The sequence below is a fragment of the Neomonachus schauinslandi genome, chromosome 7 (assembly GCF_002201575.2).
Source record: "Neomonachus schauinslandi chromosome 7, ASM220157v2, whole genome shotgun sequence".
NCBI lineage: Eukaryota > Metazoa > Chordata > Mammalia > Carnivora > Phocidae > Neomonachus > Neomonachus schauinslandi.
The window spans coordinates 17620032-17630810 of NC_058409.1; the positions used below are offsets into that span (position 1 = coordinate 17620032).

General features: G+C 40.3%; 1 pseudogene; it reads left to right on the forward strand.

Annotated features, from left to right (window-relative positions):
* Positions 1 to 9164: 9164 nt before the first annotated feature.
* Positions 9165 to 10467, forward strand: LOC110590972 (annotated as a pseudogene).
* The last annotated feature ends 312 nt before the right edge of the window (positions 10468 to 10779 follow it).

The following is a 10779-nucleotide window of genomic DNA, read 5'->3' on the forward strand; positions in this document are numbered from 1 at the left end:
CCTCTTTCTATCATCTTCTCTCAAGTGGTTCAAATCTCTGTTTCTAACTCATGTGGGTCTCCTGGAATTGGATTGGCCTTTGATGTGTAAAATACAAACACACAGTAATATGTCCTACAGTGTTCATGGGACAGAATTTATTGAAGACACTATTTTGCACTTAGCATTGAGCAAGACGCTCTACTGGGCAAAATAATTATGAAGATGAAAGAGACATCAGTGAAAGGTTTTCTCGTTGTTGTTTTTAAAGGCCATCTGCACTATTTACTTTAAAGCTGTTGCAGTCTGAAAGAGGCTGTTCAAGACTAGAAATGATGTGAATACAAGAGATCAGCACGTGGATTCTTGGTCTGTATGAATTGCTGATAGAAGACAAATGACGCTACTTGAAATTGTGACTTGAAAAGCAAGTAAACCATGAATCATCCCCACATACAAGCTTGTAATCAGTACAATAGAGGACTGATATGTGAATAGTTGTCATTTATGCTGTTGTTGGCAAAACACTGGCCAATTCATAGCAATGCATATAGCCTAAATATTGTCACATGAACATGATTCATGTTATCCAGAACAGTGGACACTACTGTTGATAGTTTACGTATTATTATTATTTTTTTTACCATGTTTAGGAAAAAGAGAAATTCTAAATTGGATAAAACTAGGATGGTACATTGTGCTTCTCTGTGGGAAGACACTGTATTCACAGTGGTAGGACTAAGTATGTATAGTATTGCATAGTACTGTATGATGCAAAGAACACATTCTCCATCATTTCAAAAATATTTATAGCACTCTTGGGAGTTAAGTATTAGCACTGTCCCACATTTACAAATGAGGAAATGTCCTTGATAAGATGAAATGATTTGCTTGCAGATATATTCAGCTAATATATGATAGGGAGCCAGGGTGCACACTCAGGTCTTCATCTGTTCCAACTTCTAACTCCCTATGTTCACAGTTCAAATGTTCAGCACAACACAAATAAGCAAAGTTTCTCTATTTAATAGTGATGGTGTTAATATAAATAGTAACAAGAGCCAATCTATCTATCCATTCATCTCTTTTAGAACGTAAGCTCTGTGTATTTCCAGTGCCTAGAAGTGTCTGTCCCATAATGGGCCCTCGAATATACCTTTTTTGTTTGTTTGGTTTTTTATTCCAAATTTTTATTTGAATTCTAGTTAGTTAACATATAGTGTAATATTGGTTTCAGTAGAATTTAGTGATTCATCATTTACATGTAATATGCACAAACAGAACTTGATAAATCAAAGAATAATACATCATATTTTCAAAGACATCTCACAAATGTTATTTCTTTGGTCGTGATAGCAACTTCCAAGTTTTCTGACTCTGGCTCCAATATTCTTTTTATTACTCCCCATTGCATAAAAATAAAAGTTAAAAGACTACTTAAAAAAAATCAATGCTAAGAGATTAAAAATAGGATATATTAGTTCATGAAGACTAGTCCCAAGCTAGGATCCCAGCTGATCTTAACTTAAAGATGACACATATTGACTTGAAGAGGTTGGCTTCTCTGTGGATGGATGGTGTTGAAAGGGATGCAGAGAAATTCACCTTTGAGGAACACACACATCTATCAGGATTAAAAACAAAAAAATCACTCTGCCTAAAAATTCTGAAATGTGGGGAAAGATTGACTTCCCCTCATAAGGGAAGACAGGGTTCAAACTCATCTCCTGTCAGAGCTACTAAAATGTCTTTCTTTACTATTATCCTGGCTTTTACATTTATTATGGAGAATCATAGAGTGATTAACCAATTTTAAAAATTAGCAAGGATTTTGTTTTGAGATAGAAACGCAACAAAGCCCTGGGCTCTGAGGGGTCGCCTCTCAAGGGGCCTTATGTTTCTGAAAGGAGATGTAACTCGGCTTCACTTTCTTCAACAGAGAAATTGGGTAAAGGATTCTGTGGTCACAAGTTTGAAACCCTCTTTCCTTCTCTCTCTCTCTCTCTCTTTCTTTCTTTCTACCTATCTGGGAGACAGCGAGAGAGAGAGTGTGTGTGGTGTGGGGAGGGCAGAGGAGGCGGGAGAGGGACAAGCAGACTCCGTGCTGAGCACGGAGCCATCTCGCGGCTCAATCTCATGACCCCGGGATCATGACCTGAGCTGAAAGAGATGCCCCAACTGAGCCATCCAGGCGCCCCAGACCAGTTCTACTTAAAGTAAAACACGACTCACTTTGTGTTATTTAGAAGGGCCTTATTTGTTTCTTGCTCTCCATCCTGATGCAATATCCAACCAAAGGTACAGCAAGGTGTATTTATTTACTGAGTAGCCTCTACACCCAACATGTGGCTCGAACTCACAACTCCTAGATCGAGAATGGCCTGCTCTGCCACCTGAGCCAGCCAGGCACCCCAGAAAGGCATTTTCAGTGGAAAGGTCGCTTATCTGGCTATCTCAGCTTCCTAGAGCTCAGTTAAGAAGCAGGAAGGAAGGCTCACAATTAGCATAGGCCTTCACTAATACCACAATACCCTCCTTTACACTATTAAGCTGTTTACTCACAGGCAAATCCTGGGTCTTCATCAGGAGGCAACCCGGAATGCTAATAACCCAGCTCCTTGGTTTCTCAGGCCCTAGCCACAGTACAACAAGGGCGGGGGGGGGGGGGGGCTTGGGGGGGGGGCCCCGGGGGGGGGATGGGGCATTACCAGTAAGTTCTACTGGCCCCGGAACATAACAGGCAGAGACTGGATGGAAACACAGAGCCCCCCCTCACCACCCCTCCGGCAGGAGGCACCTGTGCGTCCTGATGAACCGTAAGGCTAAATAAGTTTATAAGCCTCAGCTGGCTCACAAGACCTGTAGATAAACAGGTATACCGAGGAGTTTGTAGCAATGATATATATATATATTTTTAAAGATTTTATTTATTTATTTGAGAGAGAGAGAATGAAAGACAGAGAGCATGAGAGGGAGGAGGGTCAGAGGGAGAAGCAGACTCCCCGCCGAGCAGGGAGCCCGACGCGGGACTCGATCCGGGGACTCCAGGATCATGACCTGAGCCGAAGGCAGTCGCTTAACCAACTGAGCCACCCAGGCGCCCAGCAATGATATATTTTTAAAATATTTAAAAACACTCTTGAAAAACGGGGGGTGCCTGGGTGGCCCGGTCAGTTGAGCTTCTGCCTTCGGTTTGGGTCGTGATCCCAGGGTCCTAGGATCGAGCCCGGCATGGGACTCCCTGCTCACTGGGGAGCGAGCGGCTGCTTCTCCCTCTCCTTCTGCCTCTCCCCCGCACCCCACCTCGTGCTCTCTCTCTCTCAAAATAAATAAAATCTTGAAAAAAAAAAAAAAAGAAAAGAAAAACAGAAGCTCCTGTATACTCCCTATGCAGGAACTAAGTCTGAACACATGAAAAAGGGTAGGTGTGTTATGATATAATGCAGCTGGGAAAAGAATTACTTTTGCTCCTGCTTTTTGATGGAGAATTCCATGAAAGAACGTGCCAGTGAGAACAAGTTCCTCCAAGTGACATTTCATTTCCTAGCAGCTGGATAGATTAATGCTTGCTTCTTTCTGGAAGCTCCATGCATTACCAGCCCTAGTACTTCAGAAATGAAAAATCATGTACTCAATTCATTCTTTATTGCATAAATGTTATACAAAGAGAATAGAAATTTGCATTTGGGTCTTCATTCCTGTTAAAATATTGTGCTCTTAATAACAGGTTAAGAAATACTAGAGTACCACTGTCCTTTTATATTTAGCCTCTATAAAATAGCTTACTGGATTACATGTATAAGGTGAGGAAACACGGAAGTGGAATTATGTTAAATTGTGTGGCCTCCAAATAGATTTTTAAAATTTTATCACCTTTTCGGGGCATGACTGAAGAGACCCACCTGTAAATCTTCTTAAGAGCCAAATCATAGGGGACCAGAGATCTCTTCAAATTATCAGCAACACAACCAAAAGGCGAGTGAGCCACAAAACTCAGAAGAAAGACAAAATCTAAGGGACTCCACACAGTCAAGAGCTGAGAGACTCCTAAACAAAATGCTCGAAAGCAAGTCTGAGTCACATCTGATCTCTACTCCTTCAGACAAGAGAAAGCGATTTCAGCCAAGCAATTCCAAGGACCAAACTTGGCTTTTCATTTGTGGTGCCTACAAATAGTCTGCCTTTTTAAATGTCCCTGTCCCATAAGACTTACTACTCGGGTGAAACTCAAGTTTGTTCTTCAGATAGATAGGTTTTTGCCTTAATTAGAACCTGTTTGAGTTGGGGTGGGCGGGTGTGGAGGTGGGGGGAGGGCAGGCAGGGAGGGGAGTGAAGACAAGGAAAAATGCTAAGCTGCTTTCTGCTTCCCTCCCATCCCAGAGGTTCCCTTTGTGAGATTACCTCCAATAATCTTCACTGCTTTGGAGAAACGTCGCTTGAAAAAACTCTAAGTAAAATTAAAATAATTCTGGCTGGTAGACTTGTAAACATAAAGTCGTACTGTTACTAGTATCTTTGGAAGGTGAAAGAAATTCTGGGAAAGTGCCAATGTTTTCAAATTTAGTGAGGCAGCTCGATGATCTTGAGTCATTTCTTTGGAATATTTGATCAAGGTTTTGCCCTTAGATACATTTTTGGATAAAATAATTTACACACCTGCCTGAAATTCCTTACCAGCCTTGCACAACTTAGGCAAACAGCTGCTCTCTGACCTCCCGTGTGCACTCACACTCAGAAGAAGAACAGGGATTCAGAGAGGGCTGAGAATGCCAGGTCCTGACAGCCTCTTTAAAGTTGGAAGTTTGAATTTCTGCCCTCTGTGTCCATGTGCGCTGCTTCTGGAAGTTTGCGGAGTTAAACTGAGTCTAACACTCAGAGGAAGGAATTGTTTGTGGCTCAAGGAGAGAAAGGGCAACCCTTGAGGGTTTAATTTAAAGTCATTATGACCCTGGATGACTGCCAATGGAAATTTTTCAGAAAGCCCAACTTTTGCAAGAAAGTAAACTCCCAAATAGTTGCAAGAGGAAAATCTTTTTTTTTTTTTTTTTAAATACCCTCTAAAAACCAAGTAATTGTTTTAAGCAGTTTGGCTCCCAGCGTTAAGATGTTTGTATTTTCCAAAACTTTCCTGAAGCAGGATGCAGAGGAATAATAAAATACAAAGAAATGCAATAAAACCAAAATTGAAGTCTTTGTCTTGGGGAAGTCCTAGCCTTTCACGCAGTGGCGGGCTGGGCCTAGAGAAAAATCACAGCATTTCAGCAGAAGCCCGATGGAAATGAAACATAGTCTGTGCTTCCTTTCCCTTCTCTTTCTGTTGACTCTCTGGGAATTCAGGTAGTCAGAGAAACCGAACACTGCTCCTCGTGAATAGCCAAGTGTGCATGTTTTCTGAATCAGCCTGGGAGCAGTAAAGCAAAGTAGGAATGTGTAGAATTATTAACATGTTGGTCAAAGGAGTGAGGGGATGCTTCAGATGAACTCAGAAGTTATTCGTTAAAAAAAGAAAGACAGAAAGTAAAAGTCTCTTTTATATATCTGAGGTATAAAGTTGCCGAAAGGCAAAATAATTTCTGGGGATTCTTTCCTAAATACATTATTTAAATTTTAATATTTAGGGACCAAGGGGCAGACAGGGTTGACGTGGGTGGCACTGTGGGTTTCTTATTGTTGTTATTGTTTATTTGTGATTGTGTTGCTGCTTTCGTTTGTTTGCTGCTTTTTTGTTTTTGAAGGCCTTTGGCAGGTTAGGCATTTCCTGGGGGACTGTTCCCCACTGTCTTATATATAATCGTATTCATAAATTGATCCTCAGAAGACTTTAAGTTAGCAATGTTAGAAAAAGCCTGTTGTTGTTAGACCCTCGTAATAAAAGCTGTCTTTTTTACGAGTGCCCACAATATGTCAAAAACTTAGCATTCGGGGAGCCTGGGTTGGTTAGGCGGCTGCCTTCGGCTCAGGTCATGATCTCAGGATCCTGAGATTGAGCCCCACATCAGGCTCCCTGCTCAGGGGGAGCCTGATTCTGTCTCTGCCTTCCGTTGCCCTTTCTTGTGCTCTCTCTCTCTCAAATAAATAAAATCCTTTAAAAAATTAAAAAAAAAAACAAAAAATCCCCACAAAACTTAGCATTCACCATTGACCTTGACAGCCATTACAAAAGATAGATATTATTACCCCACTTGGAAAGAGGAGGGTCCTATTAAGTGGTAATGCTGAGAGGTGATCCCAGGTAAGTCAGGAGCCAACAATTCTCTCCTAAGCCTCAACTGTGTTGTGATTCAGAAATAATGTTACATATCAACTTTGAGTATATGCCCCTTCAAATGATACACAGGATAAATGACATCTCTACCCTGTTAAGTTCCGAAAAAGAAGAGTGCACGAGCCTTGGACTTCAACTGAGATTCATAACAGAAAGAATGATGCATTTGTTCTGCATAAGATCAGAAACTAGAAAGAACATATTTTTCTCTTTTTCTTTTTGGTAATATTGCCCCAGGGTCCAAAGTGGTCAACTGTGCTCATAATTCATTTGGCAGTCCTATCAAAGATAGTTCAGTTGTTGAGTCTCACAAAATATTTTTTAACAGTCAGGGTACATATTTGATTTGGATCCAGGGACAAATGGCTCTCCAAAGGCTTCCTGGCAGGTTGATGACGCGATGCATCAACTGGATGGATCAGGACTTAATAGTACTGAACCATGGAGTACATTTAAAAAGCTCACATACATTCTCAAATATCATAGTATGTAACAAATTTCATTGCCTTTGACTCAATGATATTTAGAATATGTGATACATCAGTCTTTCTGTGTTGGGTTTTAGTCAGGGTCCAAGATCGTTGTCTTCTTTCAACATGTAAAAAGCTTAACTTGAAATATGGGTCATTTATCTTGGGCTTGGTTTGAAATGACATATATTCAATCATGTTGTGATATATAATAGCTTATAATTTAACCAAGGAGGAAGTTACAGTCACACATCATTTATCCACAATCACTAAAAATGGAGATGTTACATGTAAGTACATTTCCCAGAACACCTTAAGAGTACTTTTTTTCAAAAAGAATACTTTCAAAATTATAAAACATATACTTATTTTAATTCCTTCAGGCTTGATTTAAACAGGATTATCATCACAATTTGACTCCTGATGACTTAAAGTTTTTGTATTATTAGCTTTCTCATTTGGAAAATTAAAAAAAGAGCACTAAAGAAAATCTCATGGATTTGTGTGTTGGTCCCCATTCAACTTCCAGCATTGCACAGAGAGAGGTGCTGTTTTTGCTTTGCCTTCTTGACAGGTATAATACTTTCTTCTTCTCCTCCTCCTCCCCCTTCCCCTTCTTCTTCCCCTTCTCCTTCTTCTTCTTCCTCTTCTTCTTCTTCTTCTTCCTCCTTTGACCTATTTTTAAAATCAGATTGTTTGTTTTCTTATTGTTGAAATTTAAGAGTTCTTTATAAATTTTGGATAACAGTCCTTTATCTGATATGTCTTTTGCAAATATTTTCTCCCAATCTATGGCTTGTCATGTCATTTTCTTGACATTGTCTTTTGCAGAGCAGAAGTTTACAATTACAGTAAGTCTTGATATCAGTAGTGTCATTCTTCCAACTTCGTTCTTTTCCTTCAATATTGTGTTGAACATTCCAGGTCTTTTGTCTTTTATGAATAATGAAACTTTAGACTCAGTTTGTTGATATCCATAAAATAAATGTCTGGGATTTTGATTGGGGTTGCATTGAATCTGTAGATCAAGTTGAAAGAACTGATATCTTGACAATATTGAGTCTTCTTGTCCATGAACATGGACTATCTCTCCATTTATTTAGTTCTTTGATTTTGTGCATCAGAGTTTTTAAGTTTTCCTCATTTGGTGTTATACATGTTTTGTTAGATTTACACCTATGTATTTCATTTTCAGGGGTGCTAATGCAAATGATATTGTGTGTGTGTGTGTGTGTGTTTTAAGGTTTTATTTATTTATTTATTTATTTGAGAGAGAGAGAGAAACAGCATGAGAGGGGAGAGGGTCAGAGGGAGAAGCAGGCTCCCCGCTGATGTGGGACTCGATCCCAGGACTCTGGGATCATAACCGAGCCGAAGGCAGTCGCCCAACCAACTGAGCCACCCAGGCACCCTGATATTGTGTTCTTAATTTTAAATACTACTTCTTCATTACTGGTGCATAGGAAAGTGACTTTTATATATTAATTATATATTAATTAATATATAATTAATTATATATTAATCTCGTATCCTATGACCTTACTATAATTACTTTTTAGTTCTAGGAGGGTTTTTGTCAATTCTTTTGGATTTTCCCATAGCTCATGTCTTCTGCAAACATAGAGTTTTATGTGTTCTCTCCTTATTAGACTAACTGAAGAGGTTCCCACTAGCTGATATGGGCTTCTACAAGAATAAGAACCAAAATGGTTTAAAGTGCATCAAATATGTTTAAACCCAAAAGTGCATATGATCTTAAATAACAACAAAAACCCCTCATTGTTCTCTATGAGAAGATGCTAGAAAAATGATTCATTATTTTTTAAAACTTGTAAATACAGGGAAAGACTCAAGCATTTATCCTGCCTTTCCCATATCTCTATACTGCAGGGTAACCAAATAGTTTGCAAGAAGCTACTATTTATAGATTTATAGAAGTACTCTAGCTAGTAAATGAACAAGGTATATTAAAAATATCATATCACTATTTTGCAACCCTTTTTGAAATAATGGATCTAGACAATAGTTATCAATGGCTGCTAACAACTCAAAAGGACAAACAACTAGACATAATATGCTTCCTAATGGAAGTGCACAATACGTTAGAAGCATTTTTATCAAAAATTAGTACTTAAAATGACCAAACTTGTAGATCTAACTATTAGAAATACAGAGGACAGAACAATATATTAAGAATCATTACAAGGATGCAATTAACAAAATCCACAATGAAGAATCTCTACAGGACAATTGATCTACTTCCCCCCCTCCCCAAATAAGTTGAAGGAGAGAGAAAGAAAGAGAGAGGGAGACTCTATAGTTTAAAATCGACTTAGATAATTTTAACAATTGAATTTTTGGACCTCATTTTGATCCTTTAAAAAATTTTAAATTTTAAAAAATTAATTTAAAAAAATTTTAAAGCTAAAAGCTTTCTCTGTGGAATCACCATGGCAGCTGGGACCCTGTACACATATCCTGAAAACTGGAGGGCCTTCAAGGCTCTCATTGCTGCTCATAGAGCGGGGCTCAGGTCCACGTGCTCTCTGCACCACCCCACTTGCACTTTGGCCAAACCAACTACACCCCTGAATTTCTGCATAAATTTCCTGCTGGCAAGTTCCAGTATTTGAGGGTGACGATAATTCTGTGTGTTTGAGGGTAAAGCCATTGCCTAATAGGTGAGCAATGAAGAGCTACAGGGAAGTACTTCAGAGGCAGCAGCCCAGGAGGTGCAGTGGGTGAGCTTTGCTGATAGTGACATAGTGCCCCCAGCCAGCACCTGGGTGTTCTCCACCTTGGGCATCATGCACCACAACAATCAGGCCACAGAGAATGCAAAGGAGGAAGTGAAGCGAATTCTGGGGCTACTGGATGTTCACTTGAAGATGAGGTTTTTCCTGGTGGTCGAATGTGTGACCCTCGCTGACATCACAGTTGTCTGCACTCTGTTGTGGCTCTATTAACAGGTCCTGGTGCCTTCTTTCTGCCGGGCCTTCCCCAATACCAACCACTGGCTCCTCACCTGCATTAACCAGCCCCAGTTCATGGCTGTCTTGGGGGAGGTGAAACTCTATGAGAAGATGGCCCAGTTTGTCGCTATAAAGTTTGCAGAAAGCCAGCCTAAAAAGGACACCCCATGGAAAGAGAAAGGTTCTCAGGAAGAGAAGCCAGGCTGAGTGGAAAGAGGAGAAAAAGGCTGCTGCCCCTTCTCCTGAGGAGAAGATGGATGAACATGACCAGACACTGGCTGCTGAACCAAAGGCCAAGGACCCCTCTGCTCACCTTCCCAAGAGTACCTTTGTGTTGGAGAATTTAAGCGCCAAGTACTCCAATGAGGACACTGTCTTTGTGGTGCTCCCGTATTTTGGGGAGCACTTTGATAAGGATGGCTGGTCTCTGTGGTACGCAGAGTACCACTTCCCTGAAGAGCTCACTCAGAACTTCATGAGTTGCAACCTTATCACTGGAATGTTCCAGTGGTCGGACAAGCTGAGGGAGAATGCCTTTGCGAGTGTCATCCTCTTTGGAGCCAACAATAGCAGCTCCGTTTCTGGAGTCTGGGTCATCTGAGGCCAGGAACTTGCCTTTCTGCTGAGTCCAAGTTGGCAGGTGGACTTCGAGTCATATACATGGCGGAAACTGGATCCTGGCAGCAAGGAGACCCAGACAATGGTTCAAGAGTACTTTTCCTGGGAGGGGGCCTTCCAGCATGTGGGCAAAACCTTCAGTCAGGGCAAGATCTTCAAGTGAACATCTCTTGCCATCACCTAGCTGTCTGTACCTGCCCTTCAGGAAAACAGAACATTGAAAAAAAATTTTTTAAGTAATCTCTATGCCCAACGTAGGGCTCAGACTCATGACCCCGAGATCAAGAGTTGCATGTTCTACCAACGGAGCCAGCCAGGTGCCCTAAAAAAATATTTTTTAAAATGTTACAGTCAGGAAACTTGAACACTAGATATTTGAAAATATTATTGAGTTATTATTACTTCTAGTATCTAATGTGATTGTGACTTTTAAAGATTTTATTTTTATTTATTTGAGAGAGAGAGAATGAGAGAG